Source organism: Haliotis rufescens, unplaced genomic scaffold (assembly GCF_023055435.1).
Source record: "Haliotis rufescens isolate VD_foot unplaced genomic scaffold, xgHalRufe1.0.p SCAF_2, whole genome shotgun sequence".
Taxonomy (NCBI): domain Eukaryota; kingdom Metazoa; phylum Mollusca; class Gastropoda; order Lepetellida; family Haliotidae; genus Haliotis; species Haliotis rufescens.
In genome coordinates this window covers 55,284,219-55,310,017 of record NW_025963890.1, presented here as the reverse complement: position 1 = coordinate 55,310,017, position 25,799 = coordinate 55,284,219, and the positions used below count along the sequence as shown (strand labels likewise).

Sequence of the window (25,799 nt, the reverse complement as noted above, 5' to 3'; positions counted from 1 at the left end):
TAACAAGAACCAAGGGAAGCAGGAACTGGCATACTTGCATCCAATGTCATGACACAAAAGCCTGGGAGGTGAACAGCTGTTTGTCCGGACAGTACCGTTCAAGTGGAACCGTCCTGATTAAAGAATCCTTCGTACGTAGTAACGTTCGTCTAAATGCATGTACAACATATGCTGCTAATATGCCCATTCAACATGAAATACTCTTTTGTTTATTTAGAGCTTACATACGTTATAAAGACCATTACTGCTATCACTTAAATGAACAATTACAATGCTATCACAGGCCACTGCAAATAGGCTATTCTCACGATGATTTAGCCCTGCATTATAGTATCATTTTCATCGCCGTTATCCTTGTCATTGTCACTGAAAGGCATCTTGCCCTGCAATTGCACTGACATTAGCAAGTAGTAAATCTGATAAATGATGTTATAGCGGGACACATGTTTCATTAAATACCAATGCGTTCCGGAATTAATTCAGAGTTATTGGCCTGGTGCATCCATGAACTCCACGTGAACCATGAGTCTGAAGCACCGTGTAGCATGCTTGCACTTGAAGAGAAGTCAGATTCATCGTATCAGCATATTGGTGACAGTTATTAATTGAGCATAGGTATGCATTCCTGTAATATGTGTGTTGTACGCGACTCGTGTCTACAAATACCTCCGCATCCGTGATCTAATGGACAGAACGCTTGCCGCGCCATACCGAAAGACGTTAAAAGATGGTACTTGTTCTTTCCCTGCCTGTCGCCCGGCATTGAGGGGGTAAAAGAAGGACTGGTCGGCTCGGAGTTAGTATACTGTGTTTGAGTGGGATATTCATGTTAAACCGGGCATGGTATCTCAATGGGATAGCACTGGAAAACCAGTCCGGTCTAGTACAAGCGGCCACACACACATATGCCTGCACTTCGCTACATTTGAACAATAAATATTGAACGCGACGTTGAACCCCATTTCACCTCACCTCATCATTAAACTTAAATAGCAGAGGTTAGTTATGATTTATTTCGTAAACGAGTTTGAACGCAATGTTTCTGAAGGGGCAACTGACGGTACACATCGATATCAGACATTCCAAATACAGTATATTCGTACTGATATGCTGTATATCTACTAGGAAGACCTCGAGTCCAGGAGTTTGATTCAAGCGACAAAAACATGTCCAAAATCATGGAAATACTCTACTAATATCAGAGCCCATTGTGCGATTCCGACTGTATCATACGCATATGTTTATATATCACTATCAAATAGGGGCGGTCGGGTAGCCTAATGGTCAAAGCGTTCGCTCGTCACGCCAAAGACCCGGGTTCGATTCCCGACATGGGTACAATGTGTGAAGCCCATTTCTGGTGTCCCCCGCCGTGATATTGCTGGAATATTGCTAAAAGCGGCGTAAAACCATACTCACTCACTCACTATCAAATAGTGATGATACCAAGTGTTCGGTAACCGCCACAAACCCACGCAAGGTCCTGGGTGTTTTTGTACAAAAGAACCTCAGCGCTACGACTGTCGTAAGTCTGTTGTGAGGAATAGGGTAACTATCACCTTAGCGCTAGTTCGTTTCGTACAACGGCACCCTGGACCTTAATCAAAGAAATACGACAATGCAGCTTAGCCGTATCTTCTGTGATAGTGCCAGTGGTCATGAATGTGTTTGGCTGGCAACAAGCAAGTCAGCTGTTATTGAGTGCACATGTACAAATGTACTTGAATTTGAGACTTCACTTTTGTTAGTTACATTTTTGTCGTGTCCACTATTCTGATGTGAATGCTGCTTTTTGATATCATACGCCTCCAAAAATGTTAAGCACTGATTACTATATATCATCAAATAAAATGTCATTTTGTATAAACATCGTACCTTGTAACCATTTACCAACTAAACACGTTAGTTTTCTGTTTACAAAGTGACACACTCATATCAAAAACACAGACAACGAAATCGAATATCTAATGACATGTTTTGAATTTGTTCCACGGCAGTGGGTATTTGACTTTCCCTTCAATTGCTTCCTGTCTTCTCTGCATCATAGTATGTATCGCCTACGACAAAGAATGACCAGTCTCCATTGGGCGTAAAAGCTTAGATAGCTGTGAAATCTGTACGAGTGGATCACTAAAGTCCAGTGATGACACCAGGTGTTCGCGAAGAGGTGAGGTGAAATGGGGTTTAACGTCGCCTCCAAGATTATTGCACTTATATAGCGACGCGCATGTACGTGTGTGTGTTTGTGTGGCTGCTTGTACTAGTCCGTAATGATGCCGATTTATAGTGCTAGCTCACTGAGATACCATGCCGCAGTTTAACATGAATACTAGTACCCCACTCAGACACAGTATACTGACTACGCGCCGACCAGTCCCTGTTTTAGCCCCTTAATGCCGAGCGCCAGACAGGGTAACAACAAGTACCATCTTTTAACGTCTTTTGGTATGACGCGGTCGGGGATCGAACCCCGGACCTTCCGCTCTCCGGGCGGACGCTCTACCACTAGACCACAGAGGCGGTCTCTGTTCGCGAAGAGGGTAAGCATGACCTGTACTAGTTATGACCAATATTGCCACCAAATTTCAGTGTTTGTATGTGTTTGTATCGAGTATTGCTGGAGTATAAGGCAGTCACCAATATGAGATCAATGCCATGTGTTGATATTCCGGGATACCAACAACTAATAGTGGCCAGCGGGACCCATTTAACTGCATAAATGTGGAATATTACTAAAAACATGTCTATGATCGTGCACAGGTGGTAAAAAGATAACACAAAAGTGTTGCGAATACGAGGTGAGCGCTTATCGGCAGTATAGATGCAAGGGTGTATTAAATGGTTAGAAGTTGTATAAATACACATCCTGTGTTATCGTACACTGCATCAAGTCAACATGTTTACAATTTACGGTCGAGATGTTTTATTAGTCTTGTATATGAGGAATGAATCGGAGATGGACGATTATTGTGACATGATACATTTGATGCAGATATTGGAAATTCATTTTCATTGAATTTGAAGTGAGAACGGTATAGTCGGCTTTACTGGTCGTACATTTCATCCCACTGTATCCTGTTTTCGATCTTTGAACACATGTGTTGCCACTTGTACAGGACTGCTTGTCCATTCCGCGAACATCACCTGCCATCGTTGCAAAAGTACCAAAAGTAAATCTCGTTTGGAATATCAAAATAAATATGAATATGTAAACAGATTCAACCCATTAATTCTTACATATCATTGAAATAAGTTCGCGACCATAGCAATTGGAACAACTTGTAATTACATAACATAATGCATTTCTAAACTATTGAAATATGGAGTCCTTGAAATCCTATAGGTAATGTAATAATAAAAGGATTATGATTTTAAAATTATAATTAAAATATATTCATCCATGTTGGAATGATATTGACATAGTTTACTTTAGCAGCCTGTCACACGTGCAGCTGGTTAAAGTTGTGAAGTGCAGTATATATATATGACGATTGTACACTTCGTATTTATCAATAAATCAATCAATTTGAACTACACAAGGTGAACCTCCAATGTGTAACGTTTCACATCATACTACTGTTTCACATCTACCACAGCTTTAATGCCGATATTCAAATGATCCTTAAGGCGATATCTGGATTATTTGCACAACCCGCACATCAACGGTGTTTATGTTTTTAGGCCATGGAATGCTTACCCTTCTCTCGAACACCAGGTGTCATCAATGATTTTCAGTAAACCATTCATATATTTTCTTCACAGTTATGCTTTTTACGTCGATATTTGAGGCGTTGACGTTGTGAATTTACGTCTTATATCAAAGGCAATTTGCAGCGCAAAAAATCAAAGATCAAAAGCCACGTACCACGACGTGAAAAAATGATTGCAAAACTGGTAGCTCTGGCTGAAAATCTTTAAATTATGATCCCGATGAAGTAGTTATTGGTCTCGAGGAATGTGAGATGGCTGTAGTCAGCTCCAGTGCTCGTCTTGGCAGACTTTGGTTGAAGGATCACTATGATGAGCCAATCAGCCGAAAAGTCAAATAGATCTTGATTCAATCTCAAAACAATTTTCCATCGTCACATCTGACAGTGCCGTTCACGTATCGTGCTGCAAACAAAGTCCTCATTCATGTATATGATTTTAGGGCCAGAAAGGCTTACAATTTCATACTTCGACCGGGATTTTCCTAAATCCGTGCTATAGGCAATCACGCAGTTGAACTGTTTATGATCAGCAATATTGTCCTTGTTTCAAACGACCTTCTGGTATTTCGTGGTAAAGTGATACGCTCTGAGTTTGTGGCAAGAAGGACCTGACTACAAAATAAGAAAAGTATCCAAATGCAAGATTTTTTTTTTTATAAGACAGTTATTGGAAATCTTCGACAAAAAGATATCACATGTCAATGATTATTATAATGATATTTTTTATTTATTTATTTATTTTTATTTTATTTATTTATTTATTTTTTATTTTTTTATTTTTTTATTTTATTGGTGGGGGGTGGGGGGGGGGGGGGGGGGGGGGGGGCGTATCAAACAAATTAAAAGGAAAAGTTCAATGAAAGTAACTTTTATCCAGTTACAGAAAAGTGTTCGCTTAATTTAGCATTGATTTTCATACATTTTTGGATTAGCTGATCGGGTAGCCTAGTGGTTAAAGCGTTCGTTCGTCACGCCGAATGCCCGGGTTGGATTCCCACATAGGTTCAATATGTGAAGCCAATGTCTAGCGTCCGCCCGCTGTGATATTGCTGGAATAGTGCTAAGTGGCGTAAAACCATACTCACTCACTCACTCATTCAGGGTACCTACCGCTACTATGAGTATCGAGTGAATCACCCTGACCCATTCCTGTCCGTGTGGACTACAACTCAAAACAGGCACCCCATACCAGATACTAATCAGCTAACATTTAGCGTCATTAAACAATATTCTTAAATACATGCCCGAAATGACGTTGTTAGCTTGCCCTTTTCACATGCATTGAAAGTCCATTCGAGAAGGCTATAACTCCTCCAAGGACAGTCGTAGGAACAGAGGAAACTGCAAGGACCTTTCCGACTGACTGATATTTTGATCGATTTATTCCAAATCGCAAATTATCTCGTCTACTTCACTTCCGTGTGCCCAAATAAACCCCTCTAACCATGTATGTTCATGGCCCTCAATTGTCATACGAAGGAGTATCTGGCAAAAACATGCTCTGCTTTACGGACAAGGTCACCTAGATTTGATACCCAGGGCAGTAAATCAGACTAATTACGTACATTGTGTGAAGTCAAGTGTCCCATTGCCCTTATAAAACCCGCCGTTACACGACCAGTGCACTCTATTGAATCAATTGATGGATTTAGTGAGTGAGTCGGGTTTAACGCCGCTTTGAACAGTGTTTTAGTTATAGCACGGCGTGTCAGTTTGATGTAGCCCAAAGTGGCGCAGGTCTTGGATGTTTACGACTTTGGTGAAACCAGTGAGCATGGGGATATTGCTGACAGGCCAAGGATCATAATTTGGACAAAGGACGAGGTATGGTAATGGACCTGTTCGGCCCTGGAAATATCAAAGTTTAAATTTAAGTTAAAGGTTGAAATATTTGAATTGCAAATTACCATAGTCGTTCAAATTTCTGACAACTAACTTCTGTCTTTCTTAGTACGCTTCCTAATTATGACTTCTGTAATAAAATACATAGTTACGTATTCATTTAGCCATCCACAAAGTCAACCACCTCATTACTTTCCTAATGATTTGTAAAATATATATTTATTAAATTATGCACATTCCATGGGCTAAAAAGGGTTCTTGTCCTTTCGGATCCTGGTACGGTTAAGAGACGTATAAAGGGTGAGCATGGGTATTAGGGTGGGGATTAGGGTTATTTTAAGGATGAGGGTAAGTATTTAGTGAAGGTACGTACATTAACATTCTACCGCACGATTCTGTCCAGGTAACTTGAATACACGTTATGGTAAATTGTTACTCTGAACAGTTGTCAAAAGTAAGGACAAGACGACTGAAATAAGAATTATCCTAATACAATATGATTGTTTGTCAAAAATTGGTAGATGAATTATCAATTGGTAGATACATACAATACATGTGGCTTGTGGGCTTTTTAGGACCTTCCTGCATGTAGGTGGGCGTATTTCCCAAAGGGAACATCATTGAAGAACAATTTCGTAATTTGATCCTCGTCAACTCGACCAAAATTGCTTTAAGGAACGGAAAAAGAAGTTCTCGTGACGACATTACGCCATTTCTCGCCGATGATGCCTAGAGGTATAAATTATATACATAGTTAAAAACTGAAACCTAATATAGTGAAAAGAAATGTGAGCGCGTAAAGGCAAAGGGTAATCGTTGCACTTACATACACGTAGTACAAGTGCACTGATATTGAGGGTGATGCCTTAGATGCGATACTGGCTTCGTTTGTATTCATGTATTATATTCAGCCCTATACATCAACACTTTCCTCATTTACTGAAGTGGGGATATTATCATTCTGACCTGGTGGTCCTGGGTCTATCTTATCATTTGTTATGTGATACAGGTTTTGATTGTGACATGGTACATTATCGTTATTGGATGGGAAATGTCAGCTGTCGAAGCTGTATTATCTTCCTCATTAGAATTTAACCCATTTCTGAAGGGGATATGATGGAGAAGAGAGTCCAAGCTGCTGCCTTTCGATACAGTCCTCTTGAAGGTAGTGCCAGGAATGCATCCATCGGATTCAGACACAATAATAAACCCTCTTGGGCCTTAGTGTCATTTCCATAACTGTAGCTCGCTTATAAACTAATAGATGTGATAGTCGGTGCGGAAATATGACTTTACTGTCTGAACCTTTTGGTAAGAGGTGTGTTTGTGAAAGATTACTTGCTTCAGTGGTAGGTATGAAAACAGGTCACTGGAATACTAGTTTATGACGCCAGGGGATGAAGACACACATGACTCTTGGATTCGATAAACGTTGGTGTTCTTCATCCTCCACCATATCACATGTTCACAGTATACAGGTGACCATGTTGTCCAAATCGGTGTGTGGGGTTCCAATAACGACCTCAGGATCTGCCGATTGGGAGTTCTAATCCCGGTGTCACAATGCGATTGTATTATGTATTTAGCATAATCTCAGTTCAGATATAACATCGCATAAATTCCCGCAAAATGTAATTGGAACAACGACTAGCTTTAACGAAGAGTTAAGTAGACTTTGAGCTCTGTACATCGCTAGGTTGAATGCGCAGAACTGACACAGTAATATGATTAATAACTGATGAACATCGTATAGATAGATAGAAAGCTCTCTGTTGATTGGCTTCTAAGACTTGTAATTTCCCTCTTCCAGGAATTAATGTTGCTGTGGAGGAGTATGGTTTCCTGATAAGGCGCTTAGAAAGGGCTGCTTCCATGATGGACTTAGCATCAGAGATCTTGCTTTCTTTGATTTGCGTAGGATCTGGACGCAATGTCCTTTTAAGTTTGCCTCTCGACAGGCACACACAATCTTCTTAACACATCCTTAACAGCAGTTCATTCGAAAGAGGAATATTTAATTATGTCCTCCCCCCATTCCCGACATCAGATATTATTGACCCGATTTGTCTTTTATGCCATGGACGCCATAATGCATGGAAACAGAGGCGTAACCATTTCCAAATTGACAATAAAGCACATTGCACGATTACGCCTATATCAGGAAGCATGTGTTTATGAATCATTATAAAACAGTGATGATACCAGGCGAAAAGGAGTCGTATCCTGCCCCACCAGAGGTATCCGTCTTATACACATTCGAAGGCAAGTAAAGTGTTACAGAAATGTATGGTACATTTCAAAATTGGGAATTGCATCGAATATACTTGTGGTCACTGATGCTTCAAAAATGTTCTCCATATGTCTACCATAAAACATTTTCTACTTTTTGAAACTTCTTGCCATACCGTCTAGTTTTTGTCACTCAGGATCTTAGTGCATATATCTAAATTGAATTGTTTTAGTTCAAGTGGGTAAATGAGTGCAATGGAATTGACTATTTGACCATTGATGAAGGACATCAGATCATCGATATGCCAGAAGCATTATAAACAGTTACAGATATAACTTCATTTCCGGTATGGATGTGACGAAATGTCCAGTATTTTCCGACAAAGACAGCTCTGCATTAGGGATGTTGTTGACGCGTGTAACTGGGGAAATAATGGCTGGCCACGTCCAAACTATTATTGTATTGTATTGTAGGTCATTTGGCCAAATAGACTGAAATAAAGAAAATAATTCTGAATCTGAAATCTTAATTCTCAGTGGACCCATGACTGTGTGTAAAGTAAAGGTCGATTATGTGGATCCTGACAGTTCCAACACATGGAATGTCCCCCGAGAAAGGCATAACATCATCATCCAGTGTGCATTTGTGACACCTACACAATGAATCCCCGCATCGTCTCCACGTGTTGATATCAGAGATCAGGATGTACACTTGATAGTACTCAGATAAATATTTAACAGATTTTGATATCAAATGGCGCATCGTGAAACAAATGAAAATATTTCAATTTCATTCTTTGTCTTTGGCTCACATCAATTTCTTTCAATCATATCTTGATATCCTGTGTGTATACCCTTCTCTGCAAAACATGTCGAAAAGACTCATTTGGTCGCCGAATGTTCCCATAAAACAATGTCTCACAACCCCGAGGGCAAGCATACGCTTTTCGCATTTATGAGACGAACTATGTTCATTGCTACACGACAGACGCAGGTGGGAAAGGGGATGTTAGAAGCGGGACAAGATACACATGTCTGATAATGGTTTGTGTTGCTATACACCGAAAACGGAACATTTGTCAATTACGTGTTTGGCAGAATATCAACATAAGCAGCTGAAAAACAGCTGACACAGTTCTGGACAACGCTGATTGATCGCTTACAATGAGAAATGCTGTTTCCAATCTTATGCCAATTGAAGTGAAGAAGGTTAAGTACATACATGAAATATTACCTGGAATGATGTCTGTGTTTGGGAGGCAATGTGAATGGCAGAAAAAATCGTAGCCAATGTCCAAGGATCCGCCTGACAATTAACCTTACTAGAGAGACTTGAGAGAGAACTAGAATTGGTTTGAAGGTCACCTGTAGATCAGTTGTGTAGGTCATGAGCTTACACTCTGCTTGCAGCTCATCACACAAGTGCAACCGTGAACGATATTGTGAAGGTACAAACACAACGTTAGGCCACTGATTACTTGTTCTCCCTTGTGTTGTCCATCGAAGATGTGAACCTCGCTAAGCAGATGGTAATGTGATTTCAGTCGGGCCTCCCGAATAGCATGTGTTAATGGGGACAGCGTAATGATGGTCAACCGTGTTCACAAAGGATACACTTGTGACCGTTGACGTTGCCATTTTATCCCCGTTAAAATAGGCAGGCTGCAGTGTTGTTTGTTAAAATACGAGGATTGTAACAGTGTGTGACCTGGCTGATTTTGTGTCAGAGGACCCACAATGGCTTGACGACATTATCAAAAACATGTTTGTCTAGCTGAAACTCACTGTCTCACTACAGTTTGGGACGCAATGAAGCACTGTTGGCGCCAGGTTAGAAATCTAAGTAGTCGTAAATGTCCTAGGGTAATCTATATAAACCCATGCATCATGGAACATGGGTGTGCCTGTCGGAATTCATTGTGCCTTTGGCGTGGCAGAAACCTTTGATCGCGGTTTCGAATCCCAGATCGTCTTGATTATGTTTCTAGGTTTGTCAGCACCATACCCTTGAACATGGTAAACGTGTAAGACCTGCATCACTCCAGGCTTTCCTCCCGCAACAATCACCGCCTCTGTGGTCTAGTGGTAGAGCGTCCACTCGAAGAGGTCGGTGGTTCGATCCCCGGCTACGTCATACCAAAAGACGTTTAAATGTGATACTTGTTACCCTGCCTGGCGCTCGGCACTAGGCGCTAAAAGAAGGACCGGTCGACTATACTGTGTCTGAGTGGGGTATTCATGTTAAACTGCGGCATGGTATTTTAGTGGGCTGGCACTATAAAACCGGCATTAGTCCGGATCGAAAACACTCAGGGGTTCTTTGTGTGAGAGATATAAAGGGTTTCATCATACGCAAAAGTGCATTTAAGTATTACAAATGATATAATGTCCGCTGTAGACACCAAATGATGGCCATTTTCGAAGACTTTACATCAGCGACTTTGTTCCTTTCCCATCCATCTTGGTCTTGACTTGTGAACTATATTAGTACAGAACTGTGTAATGCTGCGTTACTGATTACTAAGTAAGAACACATACAAGCAGCTAATGAATAGACGGAAGCTGCCCTTTGTGCTGCTCTTTGTCAAATGGTACCTTCAGCCTAACATAGACGAAGGTTATTCGACCATGGAATAAATCGACAAGATGTTCTGAAAAAAACAGGCCAGAGACCATTTTACTGAAACACCCACATCAAATTAAAGGTCTTGGAGATTCGATTTGTGGTCACTTGTCCGTATAACAGCGAATCAATAGGTTTTTGCTGCGCTCTAATCATATATAGACCCTTACTTGATGGCGTTTGTAAATAGATTACGTTCCAAGCTGTGGGGTTCCCTATAGGGAGAACACATCGGCCGATGGAAACAAATCTCCTACAGACTGTATTTGTGGGACTAACAACCCACTGAGTGGGTACAAGACGCTTCTCACGCAGTCGCAAGCCTTTGTTGCCGTCAATTACAGAAGACATCGGTGATGTTTTTCAAGTTGATGAGGCTCCCGTTGAGTGAGGATTAGATTACTGTTATGGGTGTTTGGCTACATGGTAGTAATTTCTGACCTACTGAGCGAAGTGCAATGGGAATTGTCCAAATAGGTACTTCACACGCACGAAGGTCATACAACGTCGGACTAGGTGCAGATAGGGCTTTCACTTTCAACGACAAGATCCGTCGGCAAGGGAACATATTCAATATTCACATTGAAAGTGAAATGTCTGCAGTGCGTATTGTTTTGTCGTAATGCTTTAATTAACCAGTTTGCTTTTAAAATTGCATTTCATTACAAATCGGGAACACGCATGATACAGAACTGAAATCAATATTAGCCACAGACGTACTGCTGCAACGTAGTCCGAGTATTTACACAGCAAGGTAACGCTCCACTGAACTGAATTGAACCTGTCCATAATAGCTGAAACGTAAAGTCACTGCCAAAAATATACAGTTCTTTGATTAAAAATCATATCAAATACGTTGTCAAGGAAGGCTGATGTATTATTTTGTGTTCGTGAGAACATCGTTTGCACCAACATGGACAGACTATCCTTATTCGTTTATTTTGATTTGATTTTGCACTTCATCACAGGCATTTTAAATAGAATTCTTTCACTCAACGTTAAAACTAAAGCACCTAAATGTCCCAGCCTTACACTTTCCTTACTAGTGGTGATTGGGAGGTAAGATTCAGTGTCGTACGGTATCAAACGCAGTTAAGGTTTAGTGAATAACTACTCAAAACAAAGATGTCACCTTCATTGCTACAGCTCAATTAAATGATGCTCAAGTCTCTGAAGTAGAAATCTGAGTCTTTGCAATCTCCTGGGTGCCAGTGTACCTTAAATGCAACGATTACACAGTCCCCGGGGTGAGATGCTCCTGTACATCATCAGTGATGGACGGTGGCAATGGAATTGTTACTGACAGATTCGTTTTTCATGTACTTTTTATTCATTTCGTACGCGACTGTTTATGGAAATTTAGCTATTGGTGACCAAGTAGTCCCCATTGAGAGGTGTCGATTAATCGATGGTTACCGAAATTAAATTAATGTATTCGACATGTGGATCTTGGCTTAAAACAAAATGTAATGTCTTTATATGCTGTTGACTCTTTAACACGTGGTGGTTTTTGCCTGATATGTGATTTATGAAGAGGGGTATATAGTGGGAAAGAAACCAGCTTTGTTCGTCCTTATAAACACTATGGGTTATTCGAGCCAGATAATATTTTCCAGATTATTTCGATATAAGTGGTCATTAACGTTCGCGTGTGAAACGTGTTCTGTTCGTAAGATCCTTTGGGGCTTCGTTGTGCCGCAAATGTATTTGCATTTAAACTGAACCAAGTAATTGCAGTCATGTTTAATGTATTTAAATTATTATATTGATTCTAAACATCAAACTTTGCTATTGAAGGCCATACGCTCTAAACAAGAGGCCCAAACCTTTAAATGCTTGCATGATTTTAAAATAAGGCATAAGAGATTTGTCACATTACTGCATCCAAACTATTTAATGTCTTAAGTAGACACACCAGTGGTAAACACTTACGTGTTTACAGCATAATCAGTTGTACAAGTGGAACAATACCAAATCGTTTCTCTTCAGTCACAGATACCATTTTTTAATTGAAATTATCAGATCCTTTAAGTTACCAACATACAGGGCAGTGGTTTCTGATGACTTGATCTAACAAGTGCTGAAGGTACACAGCAGAGGCAATTTAAACAATACGGATCAGTGCGATAACAGAATCAGATGCTGAATCAGGATTTTTGTACGTTGATCTTTGTAAAACACCGTTATATTGCCGCCCCTCTCATAAACTACATCCAACCAGGACTGATGTGAAGACGTGAGATGAAATGGGGTTTAATGTCGGGTTCAAGATTACTACTAGTATTTCGACATGGGTGTGCGCGCGCGTGCGTGTGTCTGCTTGTACTAGTCTGGATTAATGCCGGTTTATAGTTCAAGTGTACTTACATAAAATGCTGAAGTTTAAACAGTACTCTGATTCCGAGAAAACGAGTCTTTGTTTTAACTCTTTTAATACCAAGCACCAGGCGGGGTTACAGCAGGTACCACCTTTAAGCGTCTTTTGGTATGATGGGCCGGGAATCGAACCACCGACCATCCGCTATCCAGGCAGACGTTATATCAACTAGACCACGACGGCGGTCAGATATGAAGAACAAATTATGATCAAGACAGAACGATAATGGCGATTTGATTAGAGACATTATCCAGACGACGGCTGTTTGGAGAAGGAGAGAGTGAATGTCGTTTGGCCCAACAGTTTCACAGCGAGTGCATCTTATATTTGTTGGCGTAGACAAACCACTAGGTGATATCACAAAGCCCAACAATTCCGTTCGCATCATCATAAAAATGTTAACAACAATAATAATAAACCCTTTCCATAATCATAAGAAAGAAACCATCGTACAATTCAGACTATACCATAAACATATCTGCCTCGTATAAGAATAGTCCTTTGGAGTAATTAATACTGTGGTGAACATTGTTATAAAGAATTGCAAATTACTTCCTGTGGTCGCTAGTAAACATGTTAGTGACACTGTGGGTATGATGCTGCGGCTGCTGCTGATGATGATGGTGATGATGATGATGATGTTAATGATGATGGTCATGATAGAGATGGTAATGGTGATGATTATGAACACACCTGTTCCACATAGAAACTGTTATTGATCATCCCTTAAAATAGTAAACATGCCAAAGTTACAAGGTAATTGTACGTGTTACTGACCGCGAAGATACCCATTGAGAGGGCAGTTAACCCCATTTCTTATGACCATTTCTCCTAAATGTGCATAACCAAAATGTGGTCAAAGTGTAGGTCACCATACCATAGCCAACTGTGGAAACTACCAATCATCCCACGAAATACGACTATAGGAGCACAATTAACGTCACATATGAAACGACATCGTATCTGAGAAGATGCTCATTAAGTCGTTTAGAAGTAGACCCTTCCAGCCGTAATTCTTTCTTCGTCAACTCCAAGGCGCCGTGAAGTTGATGGAAGGACCGTTAGATGTTCCATTGGTGCAATCAAAACAACGGAGTGTTCAACCTAGTATTAAATTAGTGCCTATGTATTTCTCTTCGTAAACATTAACACCATAATCGTTAGAAGTACCGATTAATAAGCTACATAACTTGACACTCTCAGCCAGCAATCCTCATGTATGTTTCATGAGTTGTCATAAAACTGTACAGATGGAACCACTTTATGAATATATACAGTTACTGTTTATCAATTCTTCTTGTTTATGACATTCCTATCTATATTTATGTCTTTTATACAGTGAGTTCTTTTCACTTTTCTGCTTTGTCTCTCGTACTCGTAAGTGTGAAAAAATTGAAACGTTAGTAGAAAGTAATAAAGACGATACAAATTAGTGCACATGGAAATCAGAGCCATTATGGTGTACGCAAAGGCATTGGTTCGCTGCCTTCTGACCTACCATTGTGGTGATAAGTTTGGCACCCAAACAAGATTGTAAATTTAGGTCAGCCATTGTATTCTTTTTCTCATGCGAATATTGTGGCATTTTGCCAATCGGAATATATACGTAGGTGTTAGGAATTAGTCACGCGACACAATGACAGACCTAGGGACACAACTACACGTATACAGTTTCTTTATGATCATCACAATTGCAAAGACAATTTCAAAGTCTTTGAAAACATTTTTGTTCAACGTGTGTCCTCTTGGCTTTGATGGTTCCTAGACTGTCGTCCTCGGCTGTCACATATATGCATTAAAAACAGAAAGTATAATATTGTGTAAAGTGTTGAGGTTTAAATTTCTATCATAAACAAATCGCCCCTGTCCGATAGTATCGACCATCAATGCTACGCTCCAACTAAACCCGTATTGTTCACTATACCTTGTAAAAATATTTTCGACTGGAATCAGTACTTACACAAACCAAAACCGCTGAAACCAAAGAAATATACAAAATCGAATCTCTGTCACATGACAAGAAGTAAAGACTAATAAGAGCGACACAGACAGAGTACTACGGAAGCGTAGTAGGGCCACGGTGAATTTTTTTTGTCTAAGTATCTCCTACGTAGGACTTAGTATCTCCTACGTAGGACTTAGTATCTCCTACGTAGGACTTAGTATCTCCTACGTAGGACTTAGTATCTCCTACGTAGGACTTACTATCTCCTACGTAGGACTTACTATCTCCTACGTAGGACTTACTATCTCTTTCGTAGGACTTACTATGGCCTAGAATCACTATCTCCTACGTAGGACTTAGTATCTCCTACGTAGGAGATACTAAGTCCTACGTAGGAGATAGTTATTCTAGTCCATACTAAGTCCTACGTAGGAGATAGTGATTCTAGTCCATACTAAGTCCTACGTAGGAGATAGTGATTCTAGGCCATACTAAGTCCTACGTAGGAGATAGTAAGTCCTACGAAGAAGATAATAAGTCCTACGTAGGAGATACTCAGACAAAAACATTTCACCGTGGTCCTACTACGCTTCCGTAGAGTACCACAGTCACGAATTACAATAAACTTTTGATGATAAACAGAAGGAATACTAAAATAAATGTCAATGACCACCCACGTGTATAATCCGCTCTATCCGTACAACGTGTGACAATTGTGTTTTGTTCCATGTCAGTGAGTGTCTTTGTTTATTAAGTGAATAATATGGTGGAATCGGTAACCGTGGAGTGTCCAAAGCAAAGAGATCATGTCAGGATTAGTTATGACCTCAGACTGTGTGATAATGCAAGTGCATCGTTATGCCCATGTCAGCTTCATAATTGGTGGTTCCGGTACTGCTGGTAGTAAACTCATTAGGGGGATGGTTATTTCTGTATGATCAATAGATCTCCGTCAGAGTGGATCTGGTGACAGGGCGATGGTTTATAGTTAATCAGTGGATATATTGCGCGTATATCGGCACATGTACATGTGCTCAATACGACTCTAAATTGACAACCATGGTACTGTACAATATGAGCCATTGGTTATATTCTGGTTCGATTTCACTGCATTCAATAGAGTGGCCAGTTACCTTGACCTCATGGAGGTATCTGTGACTCCGGATGCAACGAACTTTAAAGAAGCTTAAGGATGCTTCAATGTACAAATATTATATGTGAACAATAATGATAGCTTGTGTGGTAGGTATTCCTTAGGGGCTGACGGATGACACAAAAGACAAAAACATATGGACAACACATTGTTTTTTATACTGTAACAGTAAAGATCCTTGTATCGTTGTCAGTCAAGGTATGTCGACAACGGTATAAGGATCTATACCGAAAAGCCGTTATTACAGTGTAATAAAGAAGTTATTATCTTTAATTTTGTGTCTACTTTGTGATAATGATACCTAAGGGAGAGATGATATGGAGGTCAAATTTTTTATCAATAAAGCTGTTGACATCCATATATTCTCTCTCTTTGGTGAATTCACTTCTAAATGCCATGATTCAAAGACTTTATAATGGTACCCTATGGTTGATAAATTACATTGTTTTCAAATTGAAAGTAGATATGATATGCACATCACAGCATTCGCGTTTTCGTCTGAGAAACTGCGAGTTTTCATCAGAACAGACACAACGATTTCTTCTCTTCCCATCACTTGTCGACTACCGGCACGTCATCTGATACAGCAACAACATTGATGTGAGTACGTCCTACTTACACGGTCCCTCACTGATGCTTCAGAAACAGCTGTGAATACAAAAGACAGAATATCTCACAGAGAACACTATTAGAATATTGTCCTGTTAAATTAAATTTCGGATGCAAGAAATGACAATAATTAGATCAACCTTGAAGGAAAGTGAAAGAAACATTGACAACCTTACACACCTACAAGTACAAGATAACTGCGCCATCCCCATGTCTCGTGGCTTTCTTCATCCACGCTTGCTTGTTTCAGGTTGTAGTCTTCTTAACACAGATTAGTGTTGTCATGAACAAGGTACTTCTTCAATTGTGTTTCATTATCTCAGACATTTGGTCATGTCGACTCAGGATATTGTATCCATGACTTTACATCGACATTTCCTTGTGCAGCCGTACCATACTTTCGTCTCGCTTTTAAGATGTCACTTTCAACAGTGAAGGAAATTGACACGTGAAAGGCGGGAATTTCTATTACAACGTTACGTTGATTGAAGTGGCATACAACCACTCGTTGCATTAGCTTACTGATTGCTGCTGTATGAATAATGGTTATAACAATATTGTTATTGATTTTCCAGCCAATATCAGAGGTTTTTGGACATGTGTGATTAGTTGCATACACTGAAAATATCTTTTGTAATTAATACTATTCGTTTACCAAAACTATGAGAACTTTAAATTGTATTATTAGATTATCAATTCACTTATTAACTGATACACGTATCAGAAATGTTAATAAGGCTCCACAAATTGCATGTAATTACTTGTTTTTATTCATAATACTCTCATAGAAAATTAAATGCACAATATCGACAACTGACAGAAACGACAAAATGAGTGGCATAATCGAATAAAATATGAACTATTTCTAACCTGTACTGTGTGACAGAAACTCTTTCAAATCAATATCTTAGCGTAAGGTGCAATTAGGGATGTTATTACGCCAGCGTGTGTAACTAATAGCTTTGAAAAAGACCAGTGATCCCTTCAGCACGTAATGACTACCCAAACCACACGCACATCTTTGAAGAATTACGAAGTGATTCCATGTAAATCATGAATGATTTCGTGTCGCTCATGTATCAACCAAGGAGAAAATAGCCACCGTGTCAATAACATAACCTATCCCCAGTTACAGAGACACAGATGTCAATGGGTTCATCAATGTTATTGCATTAATGGCGAGCAGTCTTTGCCATTGAGTATGAGGTCAGAGGTAATGGGAAACATGGCGGGCCATGTTCACAAAAGGACAAACCATTGGTTTTGGCATCCCTGGTAGAATGGACACACAGCACCAAATGATTGTTGTACACATGATGAGGATCGATTTGTACAAATGTGGGAGCTTGTGTATTATTTGTCTGCCAAAACCAACGATGTATCAATATGCTCTCAAAAGACAAAACCATTTCGATAATCATAAGAAATTTCGGCTGACCACAGAGTCCATTGTCCGTTGTACGATTCCGAAAAATAATAATAAGCATGTGTTTATCATTCACTATGACATGGTGATGCTACCGGGTTTTTCCCGAAAAGCTGAGCCTCTCCTGTCCCGCCAGTGGCGCTCGTCACAAATACATGTACAGGCAAATCAAGTGTTCACCTAGAAAAACACTTGTACATGTGGTACATTCGATTTCCTGGCCCACACTTAACTTACTCACTATGGACATGACGTATGGTTCGGTTTAGCAATCAAAGTCGGTGTGAATTCTTTGATAATCTTGAATTTAAACCCACAGTGGATCCCGGAAGCTAGTACATACTACCCATCCATCAAGCAATTCACAGCGCAGTACAATACGTGCACCTTGTTGCGTACAAAAAGCTGTTCCCTGTTATAGCCACCACAATCAAGACATCAACTCTATCTCTGATTTCCCACGAGATGGCAAACAGAACAATGTAGATATTAGAATAGGAACCTTCAACCTGACATGAATTCTACAAACAACTTGAATCGGTATGTTGCATTTAAAGTATAGGAATGCCATGTTATTCTTTAATCAAGTGGAAATATTTGGGAAAACAGGATTTTAATGAAATTTGGAACAACTTTAGCATGTACATAACGTTGTAGTAAATACGGGGTGCACTTAAATACAAAATTGAACGGGAATAATAAACGGTTGTTGGTCAAACATTAGTCCATGATTGTTCTTTGTGTTGAAAACCAAATGATTTTGCAAATGTTTTTGATATGTGAACATTATTAGTATGCTACAAAAAGCGTCTGGATCTGCGTATGACACTGCAAAAAACAATACTGAATCAAATATTCAGTTACACAGTTCATTAGTTTGAAATACACATAAAAGAAAAATACGTAGGACTGTAAAGGGCAGTCTTCCAGTTTGTACCCAGCTCTTAATCATTCCCCCACAGCATCTACGTTTCATGTCCCCATGAGACAGATGGACTCCGCCGAGGCCGGTTTTATTCCCTCGGCCTTCTTCAGTCGGAGAGATTAATGCATATTCAGTGGAATCAATGAAACAGGACAATTACCGACCTGCCTTTCAAGATGCCAATATCACATGCAGGGGAACTGAAAAAAATTATATTGCCATTTTTAACCACACTCGCGTATGCCTCACAATGGTAGAGATAATTGGTAATAGCATACTGATTTCAGCATCTCTCTGAATTGGATGTAGATTTCTGCACATTAAATCTTCTCATGCATTCCTTTGCTTCTGGCTTAATAATTACGTAAATTCCATCCCCTTTGAACATTACTATCAACATAAAACGGCTTATGAACATTTCACCTTTCGTCCTTTGTACAAGCCTTATTGCAGTCTACGCCCATTGAATAACGCTTTCTGAATACCAATTATGCCCTTCTGATAGAAGCGTGGCAGATCTTGAAACCCAAGAGGCACAAGAGGAAAGTCTTTCAAGTATTCAAATAGCCGCGCATGATTTGATTCATATCTATGTGTTTCATGATCATGGCGGCTGTCACTATTGCTTATCCACCGTGGCATGTTATGTTTGACTTGAAGCGGTGTTAACGTAAACTATACACCTCGTGGTACGTCATATCGATAAGATGCATGTGGACTTTAACATCGTGAATGAGGATAGTGTAGTGAAGGTATATTTATCATCCAAAACTGGCTCCCACAGTAGATATTGCTTCGGCGAGATCAAGAGATATCTACATTGTAGATATCGCTGCAATGAAACTGCTTTGCAGACCATTGTGACGTCATTCGTTACCATGACGTCGCAATCAAATGACATCACTAATGGCTCTTCTACTGAGGCCGTAAGCAATACCTTTTACACTAAGACACTGCTTATTACTGTCTGCAAACTGAAAAAGATGGAAGAATGATATTAAATGATAAATAAAATCTCACAATGGTGTCTTTTGATATCAAATATGTCAACACTCGTTGATATATTTGATGTCAAAAGACACGAGGATAAAATTGTCTATTTCAACAAATCCTTGTCAGTAAAGGTCACCACGCTCAATGCTTGTTGTTATAGCCGACTAAATCGGTGTCCGCTGTTACAACCTGGACGATTATTTGCATTTTAAACAGCCGTGATCGTTTGCTTATGATTTCAAGCATTGGTTTGTCTCACCTAAACTGCAGACCGTCATGACATAGCTGGAACATTTCTGACGATGGAAACAACCATTTTGCCATTCTCGCATATTGTACCAAATTCAACAGATTGCCTGCGATAGCCATGAACGTTTTCACTCAGAACCGGGTGCACTTCACAAGGAGAGACACATAACAGATGCATGGTTTTGACCAGTCTCTGGGGATTCTTTTCAGATGTATGATTAAGCGCGGGTTTATTCCATATTCGAGAACGTTCATGCTTCTCTTGAAAGCCTTGAGACAGTATTTCGTGTTTGGTCTTGGGTCGACATGTTTGAACAGGCGGCCTAGAGTTAAAACATTCAAGCCCTAAGTAAAGCTTTCAAAATTGTTTATGGTAGACATGTCGAACACATTTCCACATGTGACAAAACGCATGTCCGATGCAATTCCCCATTTAGACTTTACCATATGTTCCCGTGAGTTTTCTAGTGAACAGTTGGCTTGTCCTTGCATGTGGGGTAGGAGACGGTTACCTTTTCGCGAACACCTGGTATCATCACTATTTGATAGTGATTTATAAACACATGCTGTTGAAATAGTGGAAGAAATATATTAATGAGATTTCTTAGGATTATGGAAATGGTTTTGTCGCTTGTATTTGCTGACGTCTACAAAACAATTTCGATCCACTGTAAATAATAAGTCCAATGAATAATTAGTATCCGCAACATTTCAGGGTAAACATGATTTCTATAGAACTCTTTGCACCACTCCAACGTTAGAATGGATACAGAATCATACGACTTTTCTCGCCTTGGACTATACTTGCGCCTAGACATGCATGTGTCACTTTCATATTTAAGAACACCATCCAAAGTTTTCCTTTCTGTTAAGAAGCATGCATAAATGTGTCCTTTGAGGGCTTACAAAATAAATATTTGAATATGTGTTAATATCCAAATATCTATGTAAGACGGTAATTTCCGTTGATTATTGTTCACCTCACTGTCACACGCATGCCTTATCCATCGTTTTCGTAAAGAAATATCATTAAGAATCCATCCCAGAGGCCGGTATTAACTCATTAACGTCCTGTCTATCTACTGACCAGTGACCAAATGCTGATAATCAGTCACGCCACATGGGGCGTTATCATATTTGATCTTTCCTCAGCTGAAACGTTCTCGCAAACCAACAGCTCCATCAGACTATTACCATCACGCCTCCAGGATGCACATAAACATGAACTAATGGAGCATGACATTTGTATAGTCCCCGAGGATTGGAACCTATGATAACATTACTGTGAATTTCTTACGGGGACAAATGAAGTGTGAGGATTTGGGAACAGTGAGGTGATAATTGGCCTTATGATACCATATTTGCCTTCAGGCGAGCGGGGGAAATTGCTTGTTATTGTTGCAGCAACTCTCGGGGACATTGTTGAGTGTTCGGGAAGCACAAGACATAGGTTACTAGGACGCCTGCTGTAGCACACTTCAACAGGAAATTTCAAGCTGACAAGTGTGATATAACTGTAATGAATTATTTGATACAAAAATAATGTGAAGGATATGACCCGACTCTCAATTGGCTAGTTTTTTCAAAAGAAATTAATGGCTGAAATTGATGGTAAGATATAATTTGGACAATTTACGCAATTTATAACTGACAATAGATAAATTATATATATTTGTATCAGTCGCCTGCCAGGACACATATAAACAGACAGTTTGCCGTGTTTACAGACTGTTAAGAACAGAACTCAATGCCATCATAAATTATGAAATAAATCATAAATTATATCTTCATCACACATATATCATCATCCTCTCACGGATCTATTGCATTGGATCTATTGGCCCAGTCGTCTAAGACGCCGCTCTTCGCTGTGCAGAATTACGTCCCTTGGGCACGCCGAAACCTATGTTTGTGGGTTCGAATCCCGGTTCGCCTCGATTATGTTTCTAGGTTTGTCAGCACCTTTCCCGTGCTCGTGGGTTTCACCGAAGTGGTAAACGTCTAAGACCTGTATCACTTCGGGCTTTCCTCCCACATTAAGCTGACACGCCGCGATATGACTGGAATACTGTTAAAAGCGGCGTTAAACCCAACTCACTCGCTCACTCTATTGTATTATGCCCCGTGGGGAAACAAACTACATGGAAACAAGGTATTCTGGAACAAATGTTAATGAAAGGAGCTACAGTCAGAAGCAGGTTCAAACGGCAACACAATTGTTAGATTCTATGTGACTGTATCTCTGTAACAAGCGGGAGCTGGGGCCGTAACGAAATACTGACGTGTCATCATCCATACTTTCAACACTGTATGCACTATCTTTTGTTTACTATGAAGAACAGGCCTATTCATTAATATCAAATTGGATTACAAAGTTTCACTTCAAAATCTATACTGGTCTAAAAGTAACTAGCATAATAAGTAATATTCAGTGATTCACTTATAGGCCCTATCGGTCAATGATTGTCCTGTGAGGCAACCAAATGATGGATGACGCCTTGGTTGAAGGCGTACCATTATACCACTTGTAATGTTTAATTAGTGTCACAATAAAACAATTTTGACTTTCCCAACATGTAACACAATCTCACATAATATTTGTGTCTCCAAGTCATATCTTCAGCATTACCTCTAATTAAATTTCAAACGAATAAATCTAGGAAAAAGCATTAGCATAAATTGTCCCAAGTTACATTTCCACATTTACGAATGTATGGAAAGGCATATGTTCTCGTTCAATGGAACATCATCAGTGATTCTAGTAATAAAGTAGGCGAACAATCGTTACAGGAAGGTCCCCAGATCGGTAAGCTGATAAGGTCTGTTCCATTTCCACAAACGCTAATGAGGAATGTGCAATGAATGTTAAGCATCCGTGTTCATCAACATATCACACGTCAAAAGTGGCTTCGAGCGTCTTACTACAAGTATGATATGTTTAGAGAAATCGCCTATATCAACATACAATATTCCGAGATATTTTCTCCATGTCCTTCGGGGGACATGGGTGGCCCAGTCGTGAAAGGTTCAGCAATTCGCTGTGCAGAGTAACATCCCTTAGGCTTCTCAGATTCCTGTGATGTGGATTCGAATACCTGATTTACCCTGATTATGTTGTTTGTCGGTGCCATACCCGTGCTCGTAGTTTCACCAAAGTAGTAAACATCTAAGACAGGCATCACTTGTGGCTCTCCTCCAACATTACACTGACACTCACTATGTTATCTCAACTACTGGTCTGTGCTCTTCAAATATGGGGGCAGTTGGGTAGCCTAGTGGTTAAAGCGTTCGCTCGTAACGCTGAAGGCCCAGGTTCGATTTCCCGCATGGGTACAATGTGTGAAGCCCATTTCTGGTATCCCCCGCCGTGCTATTGCTGGAATATTGCTAAAAGCGGCGTAAATCCAAACTCACTCACTCACTCTTTAAAAAAGTCTTGGGCTTCAGAGCTCTGATCATTTCAGAAGCGATCAGTGGCAGGTGTTATAGAGAAGTATTTCATCTCTGTTTACGTATGGATAAAAAATCGGATACATTTTATAACAAAATATGTTTTCGCGGATGTTACTTATGGAGGTTGTAGACAGTAACAACCTAGTAACCTCCATGTTGGAGATAACGGATTATAAATATATCGATGACATATGGCTTTTCGTTTCAAAATAATATGTTTGTATCATTGCGTTACCTAAGTTGGAACATCAACATTTTCAGGTCACATCAACATGTTATTCATTTGCACACAAAAAATACGTAAAATAATGCAGTTCCGTACAAACGTTGAAACAAACCGAAAGTAGGTCCGACATTAAGTGTATTGTTTCAATAGAATGTAAATAATATAATACAAAAAAAAGAAGAATACCCTCCCCTGATATATTATAACAGTGAGCAACTTACCTCTGTGAGAAATTGCCGTACTACCTCTTTTGAGGAAAAGATAGTCATATGTAAATGAAGACTCACCAAGTGAGTATGGTTTTACGTCGCTTTTAGCAATATTCCAGCAATATCACGGCGGGGGACACCAGAAATGGGATTCACACATTGTACCATGTCGGGAATAGAACCCGGGTCTTCGGTGTGAGGAGCGAACGCTTTAACCACTAGGCTACCCCACCGCCCCGACTCACCAAGAAACACTCCAGAGGTCAATACAAACCAGTACTTCAAATTCTAAATAATATTCAGTGACCTGCTTTAGAGTAACCTTGATGACATGTATTGTATTGTGGTGCGATCATCGCAGTGCTTTATTAAAAACTTCCTTCAATCATTGACAGATTGTATTAGGGCGTGAATTTAGGAAGTTCGTGTGTAGACTGCTTGAGAATAAAGTGTCCCTGTGATTGATAGTATGTGTCAGACACAGAATCTGATGTCGTGTTCTTGGTGATGTTTATCTGCCAACCGGAGGTCAACATTTACCTCAGCTCAGTTGTTATCTTCACCTTGCGTGAGACACGCATCCTTCATAAACATAAAGGCCTCTCAGACATACCAGTGTCACGATTCATGCTCGACGCGAGGACAGTAACCATTCCCAATGACTATTGTCCTATTAACTATTTTCACATTACTGTCGCCAACCAGGCAAGTATTGATCATGTACGTCGTAATAAGTATTGGTCTCAGGTGGTATGAGGTGATTGTCTTGGGCAGTTGAGACTAAATTAAGCACACACCAGAGACACTGAGCTACAGTAGATTGAGACTTGAAGCTTATCTACAGCAAATTACGTGAGTGTGGATACTGCAGGGGTAACGAATTGTCTTTGAGGCTGACAAGCAGTCTCTTCATCATAATGTAAGCAAGATAAGTGATATAAATAGGGACAATAATGGGGTTCTACGGAGACGTGTCCTCAGCTCGGCGTTGTTCATGTTGTAGTTGTCATCAACAATGTATTTAGGCGCCCGTGTTGGCATTGGAAGCGTCCCCGTCATTAAAATACTGATATCAAGCTGTTGCATAATTGATAATATTCGAGTAATTATTTGTAATTCATTATCAATCAGTTCGCAGCTGAGCTCCCATAATCTCATCATTGTTAAGACAGTGATAATGACGTCATCAAATAGAACAGACAATGTTCAACATGAAACGTCTCCAAAAATATGCTGGGATGACGTTCCACCATTTCTTTAGCCAGTCGAAAAACTTTATTTGTTCTTTTATACTCCTTGATTTTAGTGTCAATCGGTAACCTAGCAATGATTATCGAGCCGACAAAGGTCAATAAAACCGTACCCAATAATAGCACAATGAACTAAAGATAGGCGTCATTTACTTAGACGGAATTAAGATATTGACATCCACCAGGTAAACCAATTTGTTCTAAGGTTCCTACTCCCGGTCGTCCGAGAACACCAAACCATTCGTCAAATAAGTGTTTGTCTACAACAGATTACCAAGGTCTTCTCTGTCCTCTTACGCGAAAGTGTCCGTGAGCAGCATGTATACTTGATTGAGATTTGGTTCCGGAGGCAGTGGATCACCATACCACGATGTTAAGTCATGTGTCTAAGTAATGTCTGGGCTCTAGCTCTGTTCGGTCTATAGAAACAGGAGGAGGGGATATATTCTGACCAAATGTATTTGAGTATATAATACTCTTGGAAATCCATTACTCCCTTTGGATGGTTCAGCCACCTGCTACCGGCTTGGGCTTTGGAATTAACTGTATAATAGCTGACTAAAAAATTGACGGGTTGAAG

General features: G+C 39.9%; 1 protein-coding gene across 1 annotated transcript in view; it reads left to right on the top strand.

Annotated features, from left to right (window-relative positions):
* Positions 1 to 25,799, top strand: part of LOC124143099 (gastrin/cholecystokinin type B receptor-like) — an 82,121-nt gene that overhangs the window by 46,188 nt on the left and 10,134 nt on the right. The window lies entirely within an intron of this gene.